This window comes from Perna viridis, chromosome 8, assembly GCF_037379345.1.
Source record: "Perna viridis isolate PV_CMFRI_1.1 ecotype Kerala chromosome 8, ASM3737934v1, whole genome shotgun sequence".
Lineage (NCBI taxonomy): Eukaryota > Metazoa > Mollusca > Bivalvia > Mytilida > Mytilidae > Perna > Perna viridis.
The window spans coordinates 24,175,888-24,203,679 of NC_142452.1; the positions used below are offsets into that span (position 1 = coordinate 24,175,888).

General features: G+C 33.4%; 1 protein-coding gene and 1 pseudogene across 2 annotated transcripts in view; both read left to right on the forward strand.

The window, feature by feature from the left end:
- Positions 1-27,792, forward strand: part of LOC148609894 (uncharacterized) — an 80,625-nt gene that overhangs the window by 38,013 nt on the left and 14,820 nt on the right. The window lies entirely within an intron of this gene.
- Positions 10,686-13,386, forward strand: LOC148609896 (uncharacterized; annotated as a pseudogene).

Here is a 27,792-nt window from a genome sequence, read left to right on the forward strand (position 1 = left end):
CAGTTAACTGGCATGCCAGCTCTAGACCAGTTCAAACCTGCAGTAAGCTATGCCATAACCGTATGCAAAATCAATTCAAAGTCTTCCGATTTGGGGTTGAAAACTATGGTACATCATGCGTCATACAACAAGGACTAAACATATATCATGCCGAAAACTGCTTTTAAATATTGTTTGTTAGTAGTCATAGTTTTCTTTTCCTCGTTTGTCTACCCCGGACTTGACTTTTTATGAGTAACTCGGCGGGTGTTTCTAGAAAAGCAGAGGACGCTTACCCTACCGGTGCACCTGGTCCATGCTCCCAGTTTTTAGTGGAGTCTGAGTTGCTAATTTACTTTTGTTACTTTGTATGTATGATTTTAGTTACTTTATGTTCTTTGTTGTGTATGTCTGTTTTCCATGTCTGATCTTTGTCCCTGGATTACATTCTTTTGATTACCGCTATAACCTTGGTTCCATTGATTACTCTTTCCATGTAAAGGTCCTATGAGCGAATCAATGTTAATACCACACAATGCCATCCTTAACGATTTTACCACAATATCATAACAATACCTTACCTAACAAATGAGCCTATGCAACGATTAAGTCAACTTACTTCGTGTGTATGGAGCTTTCCGTGCTTTGTGAAGAATATTACTATATAATATAGGGTGCGAGATACCCAGACGTAGTTCATCAGTCCATTTGAGAATGAGTTCCTTGTATTGCTTAAAGAAATGTGAATGATTTTAAGAGCTTGTGATATCAAAAATCTTGATTAAGTAATTTCTTTGTTATATAAAGTTTTCGTTCGTTAGAATCTGAAACATTGTTACATATACGAACAAATCAAACCTATTGTAATATGTGAACAACATATGAAGGCACCATCTAAGAACGGATAGTTAACAATAGGAAAAGAACAAAATCATCCTTTTTTATCGTCAATTTTAGTATATGTTTACCATTATTGATATGAATATTAAAATCTAGAAACTTCCTTAAATATAATACAAATGTATCAAAGTCGTCGCTGTTAAGGGCCAAAATCCGTTAAAAAACATCTGAAGGTGTTATGAAACTTTTCTTCTAAAGGTAGTTTGGAAGGGTCAATCTTTATTTATTCCAACTATTCATTGTGATTCGAAACAATACAGAAAGAGGTCCGCAATAAGTGGTGCAAAAGTAGTTCCAACGGGAATTCCAATAACGACGATAAACGGTATCAAAGAAGCGAAAAAGCGAACGGAAATGTTGTCTTGTAAGAATTCGAGTTCTGTAAGCATATAAAAAGAAGTCCAATTAGCGTAGTTTTTTGTTTTTTGTTTTTCGTTACTATAAATTGATCTTAAAGAATTCGAATAAATATATCCCAATTTCGATAAGACGGGCGAAAGAGTAATCAAGGGAACCAAGTTACTAACGGAATCAAAAGAATGTAATCCATGGACAAAGACCAGACATTGATAACAGACATATACAACGAAGAACATAAAATAACCAAAATAAAAAATACAAAATAACAAAAGTAAATGAGTAATTAGGACTCAACTAAACACTGGAAGCATGGGCCAGGTGCACCGGTAGGGTAAGCATTTTCCACTTTTTTAGAAACACCTGCCGATTTGCTTATAAAAAGTCAAGTCCTGGGTAGATGAAAGAGAAAGGAAAACTATAACACGTTGAATAAATCAGTTCTCATGGTGCATATGAATGGACCGTAACGATCCAAAAGTTCATGATGACGACCATAAAACTTCTGTAGTGATGATTTCAATATTGTAGCAACATAGTCCTTTTCTAGAAGCCTAATTTTAAGAAGTATAGCACGGTACAAAAAGTGCGAGTTATCATGGCAAGCTCTCGTATAATGTATTAGTTGTGATATGTGAAAACTCGAAACACCGTTGGTGAAGAGATGCTGGCACAGATGAAAGGAAAATGACAATGCGGAATGACAAGTCATCACGTTTGTCATATTTTGGTCAATCGTTTGCTTCTATATTCGATCTCTAAGTGTATGTCAAGATATGAGGCCGACTTCACATGTATTTTTGTTTTGTGAGAAGTTTGAAGAGTCGTGTAAAATGTAGAAAGGTCTGGTTGTAGAGCAATGACTGGAAGAGGAAAAAAATAGTTGGAATGTAGGTGAATTTGATTTTTTTTTTTTTTTTTTTTTTGTGTGAAATATAAAATTTACGTCAAATATCAACAATATTATTTGCAGCTGTATCAGCTGGAACAAACAAATCATCGCTATTTTGTTAAAAATCCCTTTGATCTTGCTATACGATAATTTTCAACCTCATGCCAGTCGAGTGAGAATGAAAATTATCGCTTGTTTCTATGTCCTCGAGTGACATACAAGCAACAGCGTAGGAATATTTGACGACCCAAATAACCGTCTGTTTGTTTACTGTGTATGAAATAATGCCTAATTTGTGGTAATATTTTCTAGTCCACAATGGAAAATGATAAAATACAGTAACTTATCCGATTAGAATGAATAAATCCCAAATTTACGCAACCTACATAATTAACCGATTTTTTTTCAAAGACGTGTATCACAGCTGTACAACATACTTGATGTCACGCAGCACGTCGCCGAAAAATAGTCCCGAAAGGAAACTTTGCAGCGCTAATAAATTTACATAGTTAGGTCAGGAAAACTGAAAATAAAAGAAAACTAATACTTTACACTTCAGCAAAACAGCGATAAACAGATTTTTTTTTCAACTCGCGGGAGTTTCTCATGCTCATCTCGATGAAAAAATATTAAATAATCCTTGCCGAGTTCATGGCGGTAAAACTACAAATGGACGTCCACAAAGCTTCAAAAACAAATACAATAAAATGAGGTGCCAAGCGTAAAATCGTATCATTCATTTATTTAATAAGGGTCCTCGTTAGCCAATATTATTGACCGCTCTACAAAATACTTCTGCAAAGAAAATCATAGTTCGTTAAAAGGTATCGAGATTTGAATTTTACCTTCAGAGTTTTGTCATCTTGGTTCAAAGCCAATGAGGTAATGAAAAATTCAATTAATAATGATAAATACTCTTTAAATCGTCATTATATTTGTTGTCAACGAGAAGGTCAGCCAGTATGATTATTCTTTTTGAGGGTAATGATTTAACTTTAATGAAGGTACTTCATATTTTCGAGTTTTAAACTTTAGAAAAAAACATCATTTCTACATAAATTATTTTATCTTACAACAGAATTGAGTAATACATTTTATAACATATAGTATTGTTGTCATTTTGTGTACTGTACTTAGGATAGGCCGTTTAGTTATAGAAATAGGAATTGTGGTATGATTGCCAATAAGACAGTCATCCACAAAAAAGTCAAGCAACGAATAATTAAACTTATGAAGGCCACAACATGGTCCTCAATGATAGGCAAAAATCATACCATAAAGCAAGCTGTAAAAGGTTCAAAAATAAATGAAGTGAAACTATTCATAAAAGACAAAAATCGGCCTAATCTATAGAAAGAACGTAAAACGAATAAGAGCGAACAAAAAAAAAACAAGACAACCAATATGGACTTCAGGTTCCTGCAACCCTAACTGGAATAAGTGATAATATAACATAAAATGTAAAACAAGGTCTTCATGCAAATGGCAAGATAAAAAACAACGACGTTCACAAGGCACATTAAAATGATAATGTTACGTGGGATTAATAGGATAATTAATTTGAAAGAGTGAATAACTCAAATATGATCACGAGTGCGGAAGAACGCCTAGATTTAACGAGTGTGCGGAACTTGTCCGCGCACGAGTTAAATCCTCAAGCGTTCTTGGTATGAGTGATAATGTATTGGTTATTCACGATAAAAAAACAATTGATTATTATATTTATAATACAGATTTTCTTCATAATTTATCGATATTTTCAATATCTAAAAAAAAAAGAAGTAAAATTCTGTGATTGGCGGATTGATATTAAAGTTGTGAGTTTTCGCGGGAGAAAGTCCGAAAGTGAAATTACCGAATTTATTTCACAGTGTGAATTATCGAAATTAATTTCACTGGGAACATTCGATAAAACACTTCTATCTATATAATAATCGTTAATCTAAAAGTTTATGAAAGAAATATTCAACGCCATCGTATATTAGAAAACATTGAATAGAGTACCTTTATAAAGAATTCACTTGACCATGACATGTATGTTAACCAACAAGATTTATTGAAAACATTTAGATTTTTGTTAATCCTGTTATTTCCTGAATTGTTCAGCATACGCTTTTAAAAATCTTACATACTTATTTTCGAATCAAAATGTTGACTAAATCAAAATGATTAAAAGCAGCATGTTGTTCATTTCAAAATGACGTCACATAATACTATTTCTGTTAAATAATCAGAAACCCATAAACAAGTTATGTTAACTATACTCGGCGTCACATAAATAAGATACTGTTAAAATTTGAATAAAAATAAAATATTTTCTACGACTTTATTGACACCTAGCGTCGTTTAAATTGTCTTAAATGACTTGCCAACCGGCTTCTCCCTAAACTTTGAATCGTTAAATTCCGGTGACATTTTAATTCTCGGTCCCAATATTTACATTTGACAAGTCGGCCATGTTTACAGTGATCGGGTTGCTAGGAGATGTTGTTTACGTTTAAATGGTTTGTCCAAAAACGGAAGAACCCAGAATGCATTTCGGCGTTAGTTCGGATATCTCGGATTTATTTTATGCAAACAACGTACAATACCGATTAAGCAGACAATTATCACCGGAGTTCGACGGGAACTTACGAACTTCGTTTGTAAACAAATCGTCCCGTAGAAACCAACGTGGTGGATATTAGTATGGGATTTTCCCGTAAGGATTTGTTACGCAGAATATATGCCAATAAGCGACTCGTTGGTACTAATACGTCATTCATATACGCGTACTATCTTCAAATTAAATAAAAGAGAGAAAACTCTAGCGGTAAGTCCCGACGGTTTAAAAAGTAGAGCTTCAATTCGAAAATGTGCTGCATGTGACGTCGAGTATAGTTATTTCATTGGTATCTTGTCAATAACTTCAGTATAGATGTATTGTATCACAAGGTTCCAAACCACAAAAAATATGTTTTGATTGAAATTGTGATTATTTGACGACAAATGGAGGCTAAACTAGCATTTTCTGTTTTTTCGGACAATGGCATTGTACAATTATGATCTGAAGTGGAAGATTTGTATTGATTTTGGATGTTCAAGATGATGGTCCTTTTCATTGGAAATAAAAGACTAAACACGGACCAAATACAACACTTTTCCATTATTTCATATACTGAAGTATCGATTAATTTCTTAAGTGGCTGTCTTTGTAAGAATCATGCAAAATCTGGAAAAAGTGTACACCCTAAAATTGTTTTATGGGTCTATATTATGAAATGTGTAATTATTCATTTAAATCTGCCTGCACGTAGGAGATAATCAACATTAGAATTTATTGTATTTTAGTGTCATTTGCAGAGTTATCTCCCTTACTTTCGAATTCTACAGTGCATTCTATACAATGTTATCTTCTATGAGCACGGGTTATATGAAAAACTAAATGTTAATTTCTGTTTTTTTAAAGCATTTTAGACAAAATATCAAAAATAAAAATGTGTAGGCTTTCCAACCATGTATAACTTTTTGCATGATTCTTAGCTGGAGTGCTAATTAAGTCTTGAATGATTTGGGTTCCATCTAGTATTTAGAGCTTTAAATTTAGGTCTAGTTGTCATGTTGTTCCAATAGGTCCAAAATTTACGTCTAGTTGTCATCTTGTTTCAATAGGTCCAAAATTAAACTTAGTTTATTTTATCAAAAATTGAATTTTTAAGGTTAATTGAAATATTCAATCTAAACCTGTATAGAATATACATGTAAAACCTTATGAACGTAATAAAAATATAACTTCGTATGATAAATAACTTATTGTATATATATAAAATATAAGTAAACAATGCCAAAGAGTAATCAAGGGAACCAAGGTTATAGCGGTAATCAAAAGAATGTAATGCAGGGACAAAGACCAGACATGGAAAAGAGACATACACAACAAAGAATATTAAGTAACTAAAATCATATATACAAAGTAACAAAAGCAAATGAGCAACTCGGACTCCACCAAAAACTGAAAGCATGGACCAGGTCCACCAGTAGGGTAAGCGTCCTCTGTTTTTCTAAAAACACCCACCGAGTTGCTCATAAAAAGTCAAGTCCGGGGTAGACAAACGAGGAAAGGAAAACTATGACCCGTTGAATAAATCAGTTTCATGGTGCAGATGAATACACCATAACGATCCACGAGTTCATGATGACGACCATAAAACTTCTGTAGTGATAACTTCAATCTTGTAACCCTGTTCCAGAAGCCTATTTGTTAGAGTTCTAGTTTCAGCAAGCTCTGGCGTAACGTATGAGTTGTGATATGAACACTCCATACGAAGGGGCTGAAGGGATGTTGCCACAGATGAAAGGAAAGTTGACAATTCTGAATGAAAAGTCATCAAGTTTGTCGTAAAGTTTGGTCAATAGTTTTCCTTTACCATCGATTTCTATTTAATATTGTTTAAAGATAATACGTCATTTATATAGCGGAAACAGAGATTAAAGGATCTAGCCAAACGATATTCTTTTTTTTTTTCGGATCAGATCAGCTATAAAGCCAGCCTCATAAGAGTGAAGGAAAAGGTCAGCAAGTAAAGGAGCACAAATTGTTTCCATTGGAATGCCGACCGTTTGTTGAAAAAAACGTCCACCACACTTAAGACATATATTGCCAAGAGTTCCTTACCTGCACATGATTCTATTGAAGGATTGTGTGTACATAAAACATTGACAGACAATGCTAAGAGTTTCCTACCCGAATCTGCCTCTATTGAAGTATATGTAAAATATTAACAGACAATTGAAATACTCAATCCTGTTGAAAATGTAACAACAAGAAATAATACACTTAATATAACATAGTTTTTTTTTAAATATATAAAAATAGAAAAAACTATGAGCAATGCTCAATAATTTGTAGACTGGTTCCCGATCGCAATATTCAGTATGTTACACATATACAAATATAACGACCGGTACGGACTTACCTTGAAAATTGGAGGTATTTCTATACCGAACGTCAGTTGGTGGACTTATACAAAAAGACGCTCCTTCACTCGATATTTAATAAATTAAACCACATCCCATTGACAAAAAAAATAAAGTTATTAAACTTATACTCAATTTTTTTTCTAAAGCCTGCGACACGACATAACAATTGGAAGGCACGGTAATGAATAAGTGATTAAGCCACGTGGATTAAGCTATGCAAATCTCGATATGGTATATTTTAGCATTTCTGCCGTCTGCCATGATCTGGATATATGCATATGAATCAGAATTAAAATGTTATTAGTATAAATATCGAAACAACTGGATTGTCACCTTAAAACATATATGCAATTTAACAATACAAATTACAAAATTTAAAGAACATGTGAACATAAATTTATTAACTGCATTTAAGTTTTCTGTAAGTCCAAAGAAATCTTGGTTTGGAAGGTTGAGTCGGGTACCGTTATTAAACATGTAATACATAACAAGGACACAATTAAGGTTCTTTATTTCACTACACTTATTTCTTGCCCTTTTCTGTAAAATTGAAGCTAAACTGTAATATTATAACAGCATCTCATAAAATAATTTCTTATATTTGTCTCTCGATAATGGAAAGACTAGCATGTAGTCCAAACTTTACTGTCGTTACTGTCCGTTACACGTGTTGTCATTGATTAGGTAAGGCAATTTTGAAATGGAAACTCCAAGAATCGGAATTTCATATAATTACGGAAGCGTATTGGGGACTTTTCATGGTTGGTTACATGTCTTTGCTTTTGTAAATCAGCAAGCATCCGTACGTATGTTTTATTATAGGATACATAAACAATAAAACAAGACCAATCGAAAGCTTTTGCTAATCGTCGAAAACTGCAAAAATTCCATGAAAATAGAAGACACCGGCCTGTGGCTCAAGACAATAAAAAATATTTTATGCAATAATGGGTCAGGATAGGTTGAAAGGTCTAGCACTTACGCATGTACATTATGACATACATTAAGATACGAACAGAACATGTAGTACATATAATCATGGAAGTAAAATATCTGGACACTATACTCACTGATTAGCATTTGTTAATGTATAAAGGAGCTTATGACTTATTTAATCGTGACACCCCTGAGAAAATCCTGGATCCGCCCCTGTAGATACTGTTATTTTTTCTACCTAGGTCACTGTCACCATTAGATAAGACTAATGGCAATCAGAATCTATCTGTCCGTCTGTGTGTCATGCTTAGGTTTACCTACTTAGTGAAATTTGTGACTCAAAAAGTATTAACCCGGTAAGACAATAATACATATGTTTAACTTAACCATTTTCAGCAGTACATGCTATAATTAGGACATCACACATGAAAATTTGTAACCCGCATTGTAATTTTTTTAACTGGCTCAGTGTTTATAAACTAGATGTTTAGCTACAAAATGTATTATTTTATATATTAATGTTTGATTTAAAAAAGTAAATGCGATATAGGCACTTGAAAAAGCAAATATGTTTTTGGAGAAATGTGAGTGTTTGACCTTTGACCCAATTCTCATCGTCCCCTAACCATGATGGATAGTGACGACATCGATATTCCGATGGGTCATCGTCAGCTCTATCCAACAATGAATAATGGGTCATACTGTTAAGGCTAATTGAAGAGAATCTATACCCTGCTACAATACAATAAGAACACTCCAGTCAATTATTTTTGATGTAAAATCAAACTTGAACAAGATGATGATGGCGACAGGAAATGGGAATCCTCCAATTCTGTCTAAGAGACACGAACATATGGACAAGACATAAGGTTTTCTTTTTTTAAAGTACATGTACATATAAACAAGGGTATTTTGTAATTATTTTAATTGCTTATTGATTACTTATCATTTTTTTTCCATTTTATTTAAAGTTTTTTAAATGATTATAAACTAATGATTGCTACTTTGGCATCACAAGTGCATGCACACTATGATCTCTCAGACAAACTTGAGCCATCTTACAAATTATTTTCTTTATAAGAAGTTCACAATAATTGAAAAAAAAAGATTTTTAATAATTGTTTTCACTTTGATATGTACAAATTATTGTTTTACATGTATTAAACTATTTCCACATTAGTTCTCAACATTTGTTGCTAAAAATAAAATATAGGGGTAGTACAGAAATTTTTTGCATATATTAGAATTTTATACTTTGTAAGAAATAATTCCAAATCATCTTCCAAATATACAGAAGAAGATATTTACAAAATGCTGGACTTTTTAATCGACAACATATTTGTTTTTTATTCATATTTCCTTTACTTGCTCACCTATTCCTTCACTCTTATGAGGCTGATTTTATAGCTGATCTGATTAGAAAGAAAGAATATCGTTTGGCTAGATCCTTCAATCTCAGTTTCCGCTATATAGATGACGTTTTATCTTTAAATAATCCTAATTTCGGGGATTTGATACATCGTATCTACCCAAAAGAACTTGAGATAAAGGATACTGCAGACACTGTGAAGTCAGCCTCATATCTTGACCTACAATTAGAAATCGATGGTAAAGGAAAACTATTGACCAAACTTTACGACAAACTTGATGACTTTTCATTCAGAATTGTCAATTTTCCTTTCATCTGTGGCAACATCCCTTCAGGTCCTGCGTATGGAGTGTTCATATCACAACTCATACGTTATGCCAGAGCTTGCCGAAACGACGCAGACTTTTTGTATCGCGCTAGAACTCTAACAAATAAGCTTCTGAAACATGGTTATGTTGCTTCAAGATTGAAGTCATCACTACAGAAGTTTCATGGTCGTCATCATGAACTCGTTGATATATGGTGTATCCATCAGCACCATGAAAACTGATTTATTCAATGGGTCATAGTTTTCCTTTCCTCGTTTGTCTACCCCGGACTTGACTTTTTATGAGCAACTCGGTGGGTGTTTCTAGAAGAGCAGAGGACGCTTACCCTACCGGTGCACCTGGTTCATGCTCCCAGTTTGTTAGTGGAGTCCGAGTTGCTAATTTACTTTTGTTACTCTGTATGTATGATTTTAGTTACTTTATGTTCTTTGCTGTGTATGTCTGTTTTCCCACGTCTGGTCTTTGTCCCTGGATTACAATCTTTTGATTACCGCTATAGCCTTGGTTCTCTTGATTACTCTCTCCAATACCATTAGGTTTGGCCTATATCATTCAATTGCTGAAATATCCTTAATATATGTCCTACCTAAGTCCCCAAGGATCACAGTTGTCAGACGACTCCATATAAGAGTTATTGCCCTTGAAATGCGAAAAATTACGGTTTTTTGCAGTTTTTAGTCAATATCTTGAAAACTATAATAGATAGAATGAAACTTTCGATTGAAGAAATGATCCAGTCAAAATTGTCGGACAACTTTTTTTAGAGTTATTGCCTTGAAAGCCAAAAATTTAATCAGGTGAGCAATTCAGGCTCCTGGGAGCCTCTTGTTTATCATATCATAGCCAAAATAAAAGTTTTAATGATGTTTGAAAAAATGCATTTTTGTCCTTGTTCAGGACATTTCACTGGACTGTAGCTATAAAAAGGAATCTAAGGATTCATCGTCACCTTGTTTTCAGAAAAATGGCGTCGAAGTTGAGGACAGGTTCGATCGTTTTCTTCATGATTATTTTTGTTGTAATGCAGTATCATTTTAAGACGAATTATGGATGTAATAATAAAAGTGAGTTTCGGGAACCTAGTCCAAAAGCAGTCGTCTTTTCTCACTTTGAACAAGAAGATTCAAGTAACGAAGACATGAAAACATTGTTTACACTTTTAGACGATTTAGATGTTACCATTCGGGAAAAGTCTCCCGAAAATAAGATTTATGGCAATATATACAGTGCAAAAGGTCTTCAGCAAGTTGAAAGTTACATGAAAGCAGTGAAACAATTTTCAAGGACGCACCAAGTTCGTACAATATGTGAAATAGGATTTGCAGGTGGCCATAGCGCGTCAGTATTTTTGTTTTCGACTGATAAGGCTAATTATACAGCTTTCGATTTGTGGGATAGAAAAGACTATGAAGATGCTGCTTTGGACTGGATACGAAAGAAATTTCAGGACAGAGATATTAATCTCATCAAAGGAGATTCAACTAAAACAGTTCCTAAATATCAGGGTATTTGCAACATCATTCACATAGATGGTGCCCATCATGCGAACTTTCCGTTAACTGACATGAAAAATATGGCACGGTTGGCCTCAAAAGATAATCTTCTCCTTATGGACGATTGCTCACAATCGTGGCCTGCTGTTCTAAAAGGCGTTGACTACCTCAAGAAAAACAACCTTGTGAGCTATTTGGATATGATTGTGGCCGAAAATTGGGTATTTCGTGGAGCCACCAAAGGATGGTGTATTGGAAGTTATGCGAAAACCGAAACAACAGATATTAGTATGACTAATACAGGACAAAAGCAAACTATTCAATCGATGAATACGGGGCAGAATCTAATTAGAACTGTTCCGAAAAGTTTTACGTTTTTGGGGAAGTCCTTTTGTAGTCCTTCGTGGACAGGTAGCAACTGTGATACATTTGTTCAAAAACAATGTTCTCGTATAAATGATGAGTGCTTTTACAATGATAATTACGGAACTGTTTCTGTGTCATGTGAAAGATGGCATGGAGCACAATCTGTAGAACAGGTCACATGGGATACAAGCACGGACAGACACGACGCTCATGCAAAATCATTTGACTACTACAAGGCCTTACCGAATGATCTTGGCGATGTTATTGAACTTGGAGCTGGCCCTTATACCCAGTGTCAAAGTGTACTTAAGAATAAAAACGCAACAAGCGTAACTTTGATCGAGCCGATGGCATTTCATTATATTAATCACGTGAAACAATGCTACTACAAAGATGGCGACTTCGATGGATTACCCACATCTTTGCTTTCTATACCTGCGGAGGAAATCAACAACTTGACAAAATTTGACACATTGGTCATGATAAATGTCATCGAACACGTATACGATGGACTATCAATTCTTAATTCCGCGATTAATTTATTAAAAGATAATGGACTATTCATATGGCATGAGCGTATTTGGGATACATACCGAGGTAAAGCCAATTCTTCCGAAGATCGCGAATTCAAACTACATCCCATACGCATTAAATCGGTTATTGCAAAACAAGTGATGTCAGCGTTTGATGAAATATATGTCACATGGGACACAGAGGAGCTTCGACGTTTAAAGAACCAAGGTAGAAAACAAAGTGGAAAGTAGGACACCACTATACCTCAACATCCCCCTTGCTTTGAACGCACAGTCGGTGAGCATGATGTACTATTTTTTGTTTCTAACACAAATTATTCAATTGTCATGGGTCAATTAGAAATAGTGAAGCAGTCATCAAATGTGAAAGGAGTTATTCTTATATTTACTGAGACTATGGGCCCAGAGGCAATGGCAGAACTCCTTATACATAAGCACATCAAAATGACAATATCTTATCAACACCTTGAAAAATGGAAAACTGAGGTAAGTCGTTACACGACTCCTTGTACATCAATAATTCCTTATTTGAACCTTGAACATTTGAAGGGCTCAGAAACCGTATGCGTTGGAAACGACGATGAATTAAACGTTACAATTGTTTTAATGGGGTATTCCACGCAGCGGATGAAAAATTATGAAATGATTCTTCCATCTTATTCTAAGATGAAAGCTGTTAAAAAAATTGTTTTAATATGGAACAATAAGGAGAATCCATTCCCTACATCAAAATTTAATGATTCCAAAATAATATTCGTTCAACCAGAGGTAAACAGTATGAACAACCGCTTTGATGTGTATCAGTATGTAACAACAGATGCCGTTTTGGAGATCGACGATGACGTCATCTTGAACGAACCCCTTCTTCGAAAAATGCTTTTACATGGGAATCAGAATGTTGATAGGCTGATAGGTGTAGTTCCGGACATGCGATATGTTGGACCAAATAATGAATACAAGATTCAAGGTCGTATTGCTGTCATAACTATTGGCAAAACAATGTTATTTCATCGGAAATATTTGCAGCAGTACATGAGCGATAAAGATTTGGTTGAGTGGAATAAAGACAAATTTTGTGAAGATATATCAATGAACGGTATTATAACCAAAGCCACAAAAACAAAGCCGTTGTTCGTAAAACAAACAGTAACTTTCAACAGAAAACGTTTACCAGAACCAGCAGGGTTGTCCATCACCCAGTCGGGTTGGGCTTTGAAACGTACAGAATGTGTTCAGTTTGTTTCAAAATATTTAAATATACATTTTTGATATATTGCTTTTTTTTTTCTCTCTTTTGTTTTTGGTTATTTTCACTCATTTTATTTAACCAATAACCTGAGAAGTAGCGACATACAATTACGGTTGTATAGAACAGTAAAGAATGAAAGTGTGTCGCTAATACGACACCGCAATGATCGAACTTTTGATGTATGGGCTTTTTTGTTCATACATTGTAGGTCTGGTGTTTATTACACGACAATATAACGCATTACATTACCATTATTTCATCATGTATGCATTTCCATTACTACTGCTAGAATGACTTAATGAATTAAATTACACAATTCATGCAAATGAAATGCATTACATTATCATTATATAACGAATTTAAAACGGCTATTTTTTCCATTGCAAAATTATTTAAAGAAATATGCTTTCATTAAATTTGAAATGGTGTATTTAAAAATTTGTAACATTTTCCACTTGTCATAATTTGTGTTTTGAAATTCATTTTTATCATTTTTGAAGATTGTTAATATTTTGCACTTTAAATATCACTGGTTATATTTATATAGTTCGTAAAAACTTTCATTTTATCCTTGGTCTCCAATGGAAGTTGGAAAATCTGTTACGGAAATTTCCATTATGCACCACCTGAAAATTGCTTAGTCGTTCGACAAACAAAAATTGGAGCAATGAAACTGAAAGGAGAAAATACAGTACTAAATATCGGGTAAAAGCAGTATACCAGATATCTAAGTACTATTATTTCCTCCAATAGAAGCTGAGAGATATGTCTCGAAGTTTTCCATTATGTACCACCTAAAACAATGAAGTAAGATTAGTATGCTCTGAACATGCAGTATATAAACTAGTGAGCTGGAGTGAGTCATTCTATTGAATTGATTTAAAAGAGCTGCAGATAAATATTCAAACCATCCGTATATCTTACTTCGTTTTTTGGAGGGAAACAATATTCAGATATTCATAAAAAGTAAAATTATTTACGGACCAACAGAGTCAAAGAGTAATCAAGGGAACCAATGTTATAACGGTAATCAAAAGCATGTAATCCCGGGACAAAGACCAGACAAGGAAAACAGACATAAACAACAAAGAACATAGAGTGACTAAAATCATAAATACAAAGTAACAAAAGCAAATGAGCAACTCGGACTCCACTAAATACTGGGAGCATGGACCAGGTGCACTAGTAGGGTAAACGTCCTGAAATAATATAAAAACGCATTACAAGCACATTTTTTCACCGACTTATTTCCCCGAATGCATTTACTTATCACATTTCATAATAGAAAAGTTCTCTTTTTGGAGTTTTGTCTGCTCCCGACTGTTCTTCTTATCATATAACTAGAATGGATATGGTGAATGTGTCGTTTGGCGTGATCACAATCTTCCCCATATTTATAATCTGGCCACTGTGGAAAAAATATTACACAGTTAAACACATCTAAAACTAGTTCATAAATGTATGATTCCCTTGTTAGAATAGAAATAAAGAAACTGAAATAAGTTGCATAACTGCACAAGCAAAGGACTACTGGCAGTTAACTGGCATGCCAGCTCTAGACCAGTTCAAACCTGCAGTAAGCTATGCCATAACCGTATGCAAAATCAATTCAAAGTCTTCCGATTTTGGGTTGAAAACTATGGTACATCATGCGTCATACAACAAGGACTAAACATATATCATGCCGAAAACTGCTTTTAAATATTGTTTGTTAGTAGTCATAGTTTTCTTTTCCTCGTTTGTCTACCCCGGACTTGACTTTTTATGAGTAACTCGGCGGGTGTTTCTAGAAAAGCAGAGGACGCTTACCCTACCGGTGCACCTGGTCCATGCTCCCAGTTTTTAGTGGAGTCTGAGTTGCTAATTTACTTTTGTTACTTTGTATGTATGATTTTAGTTACTTTATGTTCTTTGTTGTGTATGTCTGTTTTCCATGTCTGATCTTTGTCCCTGGATTACATTCTTTTGATTACCGCTATAACCTTGGTTCCATTGATTACTCTTTCCATGTAAAGGTCCTATGAGCGAATCAATGTTAATACCACACAATGCCATCCTTAACGATTTTACCACAATATCGTAACAATACCTTACCTAAGAAATCAGCCTATGCAACGATTAAGTCAACTTACTTCGTGTGTATGGAGCTTTCCGTGCTTTGTGAAGAATATTACTATATAATATAGGGTGCGAGATACCCAGACGTAGTTCATCAGTCCATTTGAGAGTGAGTTCCTTGTATTGCTTAAAGAAATGTGAATGATTTTAAGAGCTTGTGATATCAAAAATCTTGATTAAGTAATTTCTTTGTTATATAAAGTTTTCGTTCGTTAGAATCTGAAACATTGTTACATATACAAACAAATCAAACCTATTGTAATATGTGAACAACATATGAAGGCACCATCTAAGAACGGATAGTTAACAATAGGAAAAGAAAAAAATCATCCTTTTTTATCGTCAATTTTAGTATATGTTTACCATTATTGATATGAATATTAAAATCTAGAAACTTCCTTAAATATAATGCAAATGTATCAAAGTCGTCGCTGTTAAGGGCCAAAATCCGTTAAAAAACATCTGAAGGTGTTATGAAACTTTTCTTCTAAAGGTAGTTTGGAAGGGTCAATCTTTATTTATTCCAACTATTCATTGTGATTCGAAACAATACAGAAAGAGGTCCGCAATAAGTGGTGCAAAAGTAGTTTCAACGGGAATTCCAATAACGACGATAAACGGTATCAAAGAAGCGAAAAAGCGAACGGAAATGTTGTCTTGTAAGAATTCGAGTTCTGTAAGCATATAAAAAGAAGTCCAATTAGCGTAGTTTTTTTTTTTTTTTTTTTTTTTTTTTTTTCGTTACTATAAATTGATCTTAAAGAATTCGAATAAATATATCCCAATTTCAATAAGACGCGCGAAAGAGTAATCAAGGGAACCAAGTTACTAACGGAATCAAAAGAATGTAATCCATGGACAAAGACCAGACATTGATAACAGACATATACAACGAAGAACATAAAATAACCAAAATAAAAAATACAAAATAACAAAAGTAAATGAGTAATTAGGACTCAACTAAACACTGGAAGCATGGGCCAGGTGCACCGGTAGGGTAAGCATTTTCCACTTTTTTAGAAACACCTGCCGATTTGCTTATAAAAAGTCAAGTCCTGGGTAGATGAAAGAGAAAGGAAAACTATAACACGTTGAATAAATCAGTTCTCATGGTGCATATGAATGGACCGTAACGATCCAAAAGTTCATGATGACGACCATAAAACTTCTGTAGTGATGATTTCAATATTGTAGCAACATAGTCCTTTTCTAGAAGCCTAATTTTAAGAAGTATAGCACGGTACAAAAAGTGCGAGTTATCATGGCAAGCTCTCGTATAATGTATTAGTTGTGATATGTGAAAACTCGAAACACCGTTGGTGAAGAGATGCTGGCACAGATGAAAGGAAAATGACAATGCGGAATGACAAGTCATCACGTTTGTCATATTTTGGTCAATCGTTTGCTTCTATATTCGATCTCTAAGTGTATGTCAAGATATGAGGCCGACTTCACATGTATTTTTGTTTTGTGAGAAGTTTGAAGAGTCGTGTAAAATGTAGAAAGGTCTGGTTGTAGAGCAATGACTGGAAGAGGAAAAAAATAGTTGGAATGTAGGTGAATTTGATTTTTTTTTTCAAATATCAACAATATTATTTGCAGCTGTATCAGCTGGAACAAACAAATTATCGCTATTTTGTTAAAAATCCCTTTGATCTTGCTATACGATAATTTTCAACCTCATGCCAGTCGAGTGAGAATGAAAATTATCGCTTGTTTCTATGTCCTCGAGTGACATACAAGCAACAGCGTAGGAATATTTGACGACCCAAATAACCGTCTGTTTGTTTACTGTGTATGAAATAATGCCTAATTTGTGGTAATATTTTCTAGTCCACAATGGAAAATGATAAAATACAGTAACTTATCCGATTAGAATGAATAAATCCCAAATTTACGCAACCTACATAATTAACCGATTTTTTTTCAAAGACGTGTATCACAGCTGTACAACATACTTGATGTCACGCAGCACGTCGCCGAAAAATAGTCCCGAAAGGAAACTTTGCAGCGCTAATAAAATTTACATAGTTAGGTCAGGAAAACTGAAAATAAAAGAAAACTAATACTTTACACTTCAGCAAAACAGCGATAAACAGATTTTTTTTCAACTCGCGGGCGTTTCTCATGCTCATCTCGATGAAAAAAATATTAAATAATCCTTGCCGAGTTCATGGCGGTAAAACTACAAATGGACGTCCACAAAGCTTCAAAAACAAATACAATAAAATGAGGTGCCAAGCGTAAAATCGTATCATTCATTTATTTAATAAGGGTCCTCGTTAGCCAATATTATTGACCGCTCTACAAAATACTTCTGCAAAGAAAATCATAGTTCGTTAAAAGGTATCGAGATTTGAATTTTACCTTCAGAGTTTTGTCATCTTGGTTCAAAGCCAATGAGGTAATGAAAAATTCATTTAATAATGATAAATACTCTTTAAATCGTCATTATATTTGTTGTCAACGAGAAGGTCAGCCAGTATGATTATTCTTTTTGAGGGTAATGATTTAACTTTAATGAAGGTACTTCATATTTTCGAGTTTTAAACTTTAGAAAAAAACATCATTTCTACATGAATTATTTTATCTTACAACAGAATTGAGTAATACATTTTATAACATATAGTATTGTTGTCATTTTGTGTACTGTACTTAGGATAGGCCGTTTAGTTATAGAAATAGGAGTTGTGGTATGATTGCCAATAAGACAGTCATCCACAAAAAAGTCAAGCAACGAATAATTAAACTTATGAAGGCCACAACATGGTCCTCAATGATAGGCAAAAATCATACCATAAAGCAAGCTGTAAAAGGTTCAAAAATAAATGAAGTGAAACTATTCATAAAAGACAAAAATCGGCCTAATCTATAGAAAGAACGTAAAACGAATAAGAGCGAACAAAAAAAAAACAAGACAACCAATATGGACTTCAGGTTCCTGCAACCCTAACTGGAATAAGTGATAATATAACATAAAATGTAAAACAAGGTCTTCATGCAAATGGCAAGATAAAAAACAACGACGTTCACAAGGCACATTAAAATGATAATGTTACGTGGGATTAATAGGATAATTAATTTGAAAGAGTGAATAACTCAAATATGATCACGAGTGCGGAAGAACGCCTAGATTTAACGAGTGTGCGGAACTTGTCCGCGCACGAGTTAAATCCTCAAGCGTTCTTGGTATGAGTGATAATGTATTGGTTATTCACGATAAAAAAACAATTGATTATTATATTTATAATACAGATTTTCTTCATAATTTATCGATATTTTCAATATCTAAAAAAAAAAGAAGTAAAATTCTGTGATTGGCGGATTGATATTAAAGTTGTGAGTTTTCGCGGGAGAAAGTCCGAAAGTGAAATTACCGAATTTATTTCACAGTGTGAATTATCGAAATTAATTTCACTGGGAACATTCGATAAAACACTTCTATCTATATAATAATCGTTAATCTAAAAGTTTATGAAAGAAATATTCAACGTCATCGTATATTAGAAAACATAGAATAGAGTACCTTTATAAAGAATTCACTTGAACATGACATGTATGTTAACCAACAAGATTTATTGAAAACATTTAGATTTATTTTAATCCTGTTATTTCCTGAATTGTTCAGCATACGCTTTTAAAAATCTTACATACTTATTTTCGAATCAAAATGTTGACTAAATCAAAATGATTAAAAGCAGCATGTTGTTCATTTCAAAATGACGTCACATAATACTATTTCTGTTAAATAATCAGAAACCCATAAACAAGTTATGTTAACTATACTCGGCGTCACATAAATAAGATACTGTTAAAATATGAATAAAAATAAAATATTTTCTACGACTTTATTGACACCTAGCGTCGTTTAAATTGTCTTAAATGACTTGCCAACCGGCTTCTCCCTAAACTTTGAATCGTTAAATTCCGGTGACATTTTAATTCTCGGTCCCAATATTTACATTTGACAAGTCGGCCATGTTTACAGTGATCGGGTTGCTAGGAGATGTTGTTTACGTTTAAATGGTTTGTCCAAAAACGGAAGAACCCAGAATGCATTTCGGCGCTAGTTCGGATATCTCGGATTTATTTTATGCAAACAACGTACAATACCGATTAAGCAGACAATTATCACCGGAGTTCGACGGGAACTTACGAACTTCGTTTGTAAACAAATCGTCCCGTAGAAACCAACATGGTGGATATTAGTATGGGATTTTCCCGTAAGGATTTGTTACGCAGAATATATGCCAATAAGCGACTCGTTGGTACTAATACGTCATTCATATACGCGTACTATCTTCAAATTAAATAAAAGAGAGAAAACTCTAGCGGTAAGTCCCGACGGTTTAAAAAGTAGAGCTTCAATTCGAAAATGTGCTGCATGTGACGTCGAGTATAGTTATTTCATTGGTATCTTGTCAATAACTTCAGTATAGATGTATTGTATCACAAGGTTCCAAACCACAAAAGATATGTTTTGATTGAAATTGTGATTATTTGACGACAAATGGAGGCTAAACTAGCATTTTCTGTTTTTCGGACAATGGCATTGTACAATTATGATCTGAAGTGGAAGATTTGTATTGATTTTGGATGTTCAAGATGATGGTCCTTTTCATTGGAAATAAAAGACTAAACACGGACCAAATACAACACTTTTCCATTATTTCATATACTGAAGTATCGATTAATTTCTTAAGTAGCTGTCTTTGTAAGAATCATGCAAAATCTGGAAAAAGTGTACACCCTAAAATTGTTTTATGGGTCTATATTATGAAATGTGTAATTATTCATTTAAATCTGCCTGCACGTAGGAGATAATCAACATTAGAATTTATTGTATTTTAGTGTCATTTACAGAGTTATCTCCCTTACTTTCGAATTCTACAGTGCATTCTATACAATGTTATCTTCTATGAGCACGGGTTATATGAAAAACTAAATGTTAATTTCTGTTTTTTTAAAGCATTTTAGACAAAATATCAAAAATAAAAATGTGTAGGCTTTCCAACCATGTATAACTTTTTGCATGATTCTTAGCTGGAGTGCTAATTAAGTCTTGAATGATTTGGGTTCCATCTAGTATTTAGAGCTTTAAATTTAGGTCTAGTTGTCATGTTGTTCCAATAGGTCCAAAATTTACGTCTAGTTGTCATCTTGTTTCAATAGGTCCAAAATTAAACTTAGTTTATTTTATCAAAAATTGAATTTTTAGGGTTAATTGAAATATTCAATCTAAACCTGTATAGAATATACATGTAAAACCTTATGAACGTAATAAAAATATAACTTCGTATGATAAATAACTTATTGTATATATATAAAATATAAGTAAACAATGCCAAAGAGTAATCAAGGGAACCAAGGTTATAGCGGTAATCAAAAGAATGTAATGCAGGGACAAAGACCAGACATGGAAAAGAGACATACACAACAAAGAATATTAAGTAACTAAAATCATACATACAAAGTAACAAAAGCAAATGAGCAACTCGGACTCCACCAAAAACTGGAAGCATGGACCAGGTCCACCAGTAGGGTAAGCGTCCTCGTTTTTCTAAAAACACCCACCGAGTTGCTCATAAAAAGTCAAGTCCGGGGTAGACAAACGAGGAAAGGAAAACTATGACCCGTTGAATAAATCAGTTTCATGGTGCAGATGAATACACCATAACGATCCGCGAGTTCATGATGACGACCATAAAACTTCTGTAGTGATAACTTCAATCTTGTAACCCTGTTCCAGAAGCCTATTTGTTAGAGTTCTAGTTTCAGCAAGCTCTGGCGTAACGTATGAGTTGTGATATGAACACTCCATACGAAGGGGCTGAAGGAATGTTGCCACAGATGAAAGGAAAGTTGACAATTCTGAATGAAAAGTCATCAAGTTTGTCGTAAAGTTTGGTCAATAGTTTTCCTTTACCATCGATTTCTATTTAATATTGTTTAAAGATAATACGTCATTTATATAGCGGAAACAGAGATTAAAGGATCTAGCCAAACGATATTCTTTTTTTTCGGATCAGATCAGCTATAAAGCCAGCCTCATAAGAGTGAAGGAAAAGGTCAGCAAGTAAAGGAGCACAAATTGTTCCCATTGGAATGCCGACCGTTTGTTGAAAAAAACGTCCACCACACTTAAGACATATATTGCCAAGAGTTCCTTACCTGCACATGACTATATTGAAGGATTGTGTGTACATAAAACATTGACAGACAATGCTAAGAGTTTCCTACCCGAATCTGCCTCTATTGAAGTATTGTATATATGTAAAATATTAACAGACAATTGAAATACTCAATCCTGTTGAAAATGTAACAACAAGAAATAATACACTTAATATAACATAGTTTTTTTTTTAAATATATAAAAATAGAAAAACTATGAGCAATGCTCAATAATTTGTAGACTGGTTCCCGATCGCAATATTCAGTATGTTACACATATACAAATATAACGACCGGTACGGACTTACCTTGAAAATCGGAGGTATTTCTATACCGAACGTCAGTTGGTGGACTTATACAAAAAGACGCTCCTTCACTCGATATTTAATTAATTAAACCACATCCCATTGACAAAAAAAATAAAGTTATTAAACTTATACTCAATTTTTTTTTTCTAAAGCCTGCGACACGACATAACAATTGGAAGGCACGGTAATGAATAAGTGATTAAGCCACGTGGATTAAGCTATGCAAATCTCGATATGGTATATTTTAGCATTTCTGCCGTCTGCCATGATCTGGATATATGCATATGAATCAGAATTAAAATGTTATTAGTATAAATATCGAAACAACTGGATTGTCACCTTAAAACATATATGCAATTTAACAATACAAATTACAAAATTTAAAGAACATGTGAACATAAATTTATTAACTGCATTTAAGTTTTCTGTAAGTCCAAAGAAATCTTGGTTTGGAAGGTTGAGTCGGGTACCGTTATTAAACATGTAATACATAACAAGGACACAATTAAGGTTCTTTCTTTCACTACACTTATTTCTTGCCTTTTTCTGTAAAATTGAAGCTAAACTGTAATATTATAACAGCATCTCATAAAATAATTTCTTATATTTGTCTCTCGATAATGGAAAGACTAGCATGTAGTCTAAACTTTACTGTCGTTACTGTCCGTTACACGTGTTGTCATTGATTAGGTAAGGCAATTTTGAAATGGAAACTCCAAGAATCGGAATTTCATATAATTACGGAAGCGTATTGGGGACTTTTCATGGTTGGTTACATGTCTTTGCTTTTGTAAATCAGCAAGCATCCGTACGTATGTTTTATTATAGGATACATAAACAATAAAACAAGACCAATCGAAAGCTTTTGCTAATCGTCGAAAACTGCAAAAATTCCATGAAAATAGAAGACACCGGCCTGTGGCTCAAGACAATAAAAAATATTTTATGCAATAATGGGTCAGGATAGGTTGAAAGGTCTAGCACTTACGCATGTACATTATGACATACATTAAGATACGAACAGAACATGTAGTACATATAATCATGGAAGTAAAATATCTGGACACTATACTCACTGATTAGCATTTGTTAATGTATAAAGGAGCTTATGACTTATTTAATCGTGACACCCCTGAGAAAATCCTGGATCCGCCCCTGTAGATACTGTTATTTTTTCTACCTAGGTCACTGTCACCATTAGATAAGACTAATGGCAATCAGAATCTATCTGTCCGTCTGTGTGTCATGCTTAGGTTTACCTACTTAGTGAAATTTGTGACTCAAAAAGTATTAACCCGGTAAGACAATAATACATATGTTTAACTTAACCATTTTCAGCAGTACATGCTATAATTAGGACATCACACATGAAAATTTGTAACCCGCATTGTAATTTTTTTTAACTGGCTCAGTGTTTATAAACTAGATGTTTAGCTACAAAATGTGTTATTTTATATATTAATGTTTGATTTAAAAAAGTAAATGCGATATAGGCACTTGAAAAAGCAAATATGTTTTTTGGAGAAATGTGAGTGTTTGACCTTTGACCCAATTTTCAACGTCCCCTAACCATGATGGATAGTGACGACATCGATATTCCGATGGGTCATCGTCTGCTCTATCCAGCAATAAATAATATTGCTGTGGGTCATACTATTAAGGCTAATTGACGAAAATCTATACCCTGCTACAATACTATAAGAACACTCCAGTGAATTATTTTTGATGCAAAATCAAACTTGAACAAGATGATGATGGCGACAGGAAATGGGAATCATCCAATTCTATCTAAGAGACACGAACATATGGACAAGACATAAGGTTTTCTTTTTTTAAAGTACATGTACATGTAAACAAGGGTATTTTGTAATTATTTTAATTGCTTATTGATTACTTATCATTTTTTTTTCCCATTTTATTTAAAGTTGTTTAAATGATTATAAACTAATGATTGCTACTTTGGCATCACAAGTGCATGCACACTATGATCTCTCAGACAAACTTGAGCCATCTTACAAATTATTTTCTTTATAAGAAGTTCACAATAATTGAAAAAAAAGATTTTTAATAATTTTTTTCACTTTGATATGTACAAATTATTGTTTTACATGTATTAAACTATTTCCACATTAGTTCTCAATATTTGTTTCAATATGCTGTCACATAACTGAATTTTAATCTAAATGTATGAATGAATTATAATTTGCAAGTAACAGGTTAGATTTTGTCCCAAGTCAAACTTGAACTGACATATCCCTAAATGTTGGGTGCACTACATTGTACTACCGGGAATTGATACCTCTAATATGCTGAAAGTAAAAAAAACTAAGTTACCCTGCAAAGTGAATCCACTGAGAGGAGTGGAGGAATTAAAGTTTTGGTTGACAGCCATCAAATACAAGATGTTTAGTCTGTAACCAGGACTACTGGGTATATATACTAAAAATATGTCATACACATGTAAGGTCCCTGTCTGAAACTCTTGTAGGTCTATTCATAAATGTGTTACACAGTGCAAGCTACATCATAGAAGGGAGTGTATATTAGAGGGAGAAGTCACTTGTAATCTATATACTGTAGAATACTGCCGTTGCTAATTGGCTGGTTATTAACCAATTTTCTCAAATTTCTTTGTTGAAAATAGGGTAACTTTGCTAAGGGTATTTGTTAAAACCACTTGATGCCCCAAATTAAAGATAGAAGATTTGAGAATTGCAACATGTATTTTTTATTTATTTAAAATAAGAGGAATATGACAATTTCCAAAAATTTTTTAGACACATAAAAGCAAAAAAAAAATCACTTTTTTAAAGGTTCATAGTTTATAATTTGTCATTGAATGTTTGTGAAAACTGTTGCATTTATTAAAATGAAATTAATACCAAATGAAAGAAGAGAAAATTCTGCTGAATGGGAATGGCTACTTTTGTTAAGTGTGCTTTGAATAACAATAAAACGCTACATAGATATTAATTGGTTACTTAAATACATTACATATGAATGAATAGGTGTCATTTTTTATTGTCAGAATATAAGAATGGGGTGTGTATAACTTTTCTGGGCCGCACACCAGTACCCTTTTACCTGTTGAGTTATCCGCCTGGGAGTAGTTGTCGTAATTTTCAAATGTTATTCTATTAAAAAGGGAACATGCTTACATGTATGTGTAGAATACTGTACATAGAAGACTTTAGGCTTTTAACTAGTTTCAAACTTATTTCCAAAATCTTTAAATGTTATTTTTTATTAAAGAGGGGAATGTTGCTTACATGTATGTGTAGAATACTGTGCATAGAAGAATTTAGGCTTTTAACATAGTTTCAGGGACATGCATGTGATATTTGCATTATTGTAATTAAATATTACAATGTATGATAATCATGACTAAAAAGTATCTTGACAGGTAATGTTCTATATTATAGCTTTAGCTTGCGATATCAAAATATTGAGAAATGGAGTTTTTTCTTATAAAATACAAGAAATATTTCCACTTTTACTAACTAAATCTGGCTCGTTCTCAACAAGGTCGTTAGGGGTGCGAGATTAAAGGCCGTGTACATTTATCATTTGTAGCTAAAAATATTCAAATTATCACTCAAATCAAAATAAACACTCGAAAGCAAAAGTGTGCAATTTCACTGAGTTATTTTCTGACACAAGTCTCAAGAATTTAGAACATTTGTTACCCTGAAGGGGCTTTCCATCCACTTACTTCCGGTCCATTTTGAACATTGAAAATAACCCCGTACCGGGACCTCGTGAGAGAGTATTGCTAGTAGCTAATACCTGGAACGTAGTCCCGGGAACCAGGATAAATAATTTGATACACAGACAGGCACGAGACCGCAATTAATTTTCAAGTGCATTTCAATATACACATTTGAGCAGATTAAAAAATTTCACCGGCGCAAACTGGATAAAACTTCTCTGGCCGAAAGATATGTACAAACAGGATTTTATATATAAATTGTAGAAAATTTTACCATCATTTTCTGAAATTAATACATTTAATTCGGAGATGGGGTAAACATGACAAATGAACTGACATAAAAGTCCGAAATTTTAACCTTCTTCCACTGAACCAAATCACAACTTTTAGTCAGAATTGATTAATGAAAAAAAAAATCCCATGTAATTTTCTATTTTCTACCAATTATAGGCAAAACTTCAGCAAATAAGTTTCCAGTAAAAATATGAAAAAATGTGGAAGGTACTTACTACCAAAGTTGGAACTATATACAACGAAAACCAAGGGAAATTAATTGTCTTCTCGTACCTATTAGATCAATGAATGTGCTCAATTTGAATAAAAACTGCATTCATGTCAAGATGAACCTTTTTTGACTTCAAGTACAAAGTTTCATCATGATTAGTTGAAAAATATATAAGTTATAGCAAATTTAGTATCAGTGGTACATTGCATGACTCGCATGTCCAATGGTCGAAGGAAATAAGCCCCTCTAAAATGTACATTTTTTTTAAATGCAATATATTTGTGATTTTTTACATTGGTTGCATCATATTATGTGTATTTGATGCAATAAAGTTCAGTTTATTCAAGTTCCAGCTGCTTTAAGGCCAAAAATTGGGTTTTTATACATGCGGCCATGGTCAATGCACTTTTAGACCATGTATAGGGGGACACATATGAAAACTCATTTTATGATGCTGACAATGACTTAAACTGATCAACTTCAAACATAAAGTGGTCTACACATATCAAATGTACATTGAAAACAATAAGAAGTGGTTTCAAAGCTAAAACTGTCACTCCAGATCAATTTAAACCAGACCTGTACAGAGCTTGTTCAATTGCGATTGTGTCCGATATTAAAAGTTAGCCTTTATTTGGGTTTTGAATGATGAAAGATCTGAAACAAATGTAAAATAATGTAAGGTTCTAAGCTTATCAGGTACATAAGCAGACAGTCAGCTGCATTTTTCCAGTTTTCTCTAAAATTAGGTGTTTTTGAGACATCACAAGGTACATACATGTAGTGACTTACATTAGATGCATGAATATCAATGGAATGAATATATTAGGTTTTTTTCACATTATTTATATTATTTACTAGCAAATACAAAAGATTCCGATCAATAAAACACATATCTGTGATTTTATAGATCCTAAGACAAGGCTGTGAAAACCTCTGATTTTGCCATATTTCATTGACAGGGTTCATAAAAATTACACTAAATTGTCAGATTTCTGCCTAAACCTTGTTCATAAAGTATTGTAACATAATGGTTATCATCAGTGATTATTTATACATCCCTTGACCATGTTACGTAACACAGAACATCAACAACAGTGACCAGTAGTTGTTTATAAACATTTACAAACATTCAATTAATACTAACCTCTATATCCTATCTCTTTTCTTCTCTTGATAAGTTACTAATTAGTTAATGAAATAAGTGATACTTCCAAGAACAACGTGGAACTGATGGACTTATTTAGAAATTCACTATACGATCAAGAATGTCATTACTTAACAAAGTTTTATAAATACTAGAGAAATTGAGTATCTACAGACCGAGCCGAAATCTTTTTTTAACCTCGCTCCTTCTTCTTCGCTTTGATTGTTCTTTCTATCTTTGTATATGACTTGATGTGATAATAAACCGTTGTATTTTAACTTCGTTTAATTTACGCTACGTCACAGTATGTTTTTTGTTAATTTGATGTTCCTAGTGTATAGTTAGAGGAGAAAAACTCAAAGCTGTACAATATTTTCCCCACTGGTCTATATTTCATACCTAGCACCTTAGCAAAAGTGCAATTTCAATGGAAAATCCCATAGAAACCATATTTTTTATTTTAATTTCAAAA